The sequence below is a fragment of the Hakea prostrata genome, chromosome 10 (assembly GCF_041222555.1).
Source record: "Hakea prostrata isolate BN-2017 chromosome 10, UWA_Hpros_2, whole genome shotgun sequence".
In the NCBI taxonomy this organism is placed as follows: domain Eukaryota; kingdom Viridiplantae; phylum Streptophyta; class Magnoliopsida; order Proteales; family Proteaceae; genus Hakea; species Hakea prostrata.
The window spans coordinates 44846758-44847859 of NC_142609.1; the positions used below are offsets into that span (position 1 = coordinate 44846758).

At 36.8% G+C, this 1102-nt stretch overlaps 1 non-coding gene across 1 annotated transcript; it reads left to right on the plus strand.

Annotated features, from left to right (window-relative positions):
- The first annotated feature begins 730 nt into the window (after positions 1-730).
- On the plus strand, positions 731-837 carry LOC149003353 (small nucleolar RNA R71). The gene has a single exon (XR_016170545.1). It is a non-coding gene; the product is annotated as a small nucleolar RNA R71 (small nucleolar RNA).
- Positions 838-1102: the final 265 nt, after the last annotated feature.

Sequence of the window (1102 nt, forward strand, 5' to 3'; positions counted from 1 at the left end):
AAGTACTTCCATATTCTTCTCTAAGGAAGAGAGACGAGAAAACTCTGGATTGTAACCTCTGTTGAAACCAGGTGATGATTGATTTTGTGCAATGTGAGGCATATGAGGCACAATAGGTGGATTGATAGGTCTAGCTAAATTGGCATTCTGAAAATTTGGGGCTTGAGGGAACTGGACATTTGGATTATAAGAAAATTGGGCATTTTGTTTTTGAGTGGCACCAAATTGATTTTGTGTGGAATAATTGCTTAATCCATTTTGGTTTTTCCCTTGAGACCATGAAAAGTTAGGATGATTCTTCCACTTAGGATTGTACGGGTTTGGAAACATCGCACTAACATTCTCATGTTGGCTTCCAGAATAGCTAGGACATTCCTCAATTACATGTGTAGGAGACTGACACCATGCACACATAGCAATAGATTTGTCAATAAAATGTGCTTGACTTGGTGGTGCAGCTTTAACTACCAAAGTCTCTAACTTTTTCAAAATGTTATCTATTTGTACTTCCTTATGAACTTGGCTATCAACAAAATATCCCCTACTAGTCCTTTCAGACTCTTGGGTTGACTCCCATTCTCTAGTTTTATCTGCTAGGTCTAAAAGAAAATTCCAAGCTTCGGAATCATCAGTGAATGATGTAAATCCTGTGAGGCACATTGATTCCAAAAGTTGCTTTGTTTGGTAATCGATATCCTCATAAATTATTTGGCATAAATGCCATAATTCTATACCATGGTGAGGGCATTCTTGGAGAAGGCTTTGAAACCTCTCCATTACCTTAGCAAAAGACTCATTGGGTTTCTGACGAAATTGAAGAATATCATTTCTTATTTTGTTCAATTTATTCAAGAATAGGACAGTAAATTGTTCCCATGTGATAATGCTATCCCTAGGTAAGCTATAAAGCCACTTTTTTGCTTGGTCTTTTAATGCAAAGGTAATAAACCATAGTCTTACGGCATCATCAGTAAGTTGTTGTACCTTCATAAGGACACAAACCTCCTCAAACTCCCTAAGGAACAAATATGCATCTTGATCAGGTAACCCATGAAATTGGGGTAACATAGATAGATAATGAGATTTGAGCTCAAAATTATTA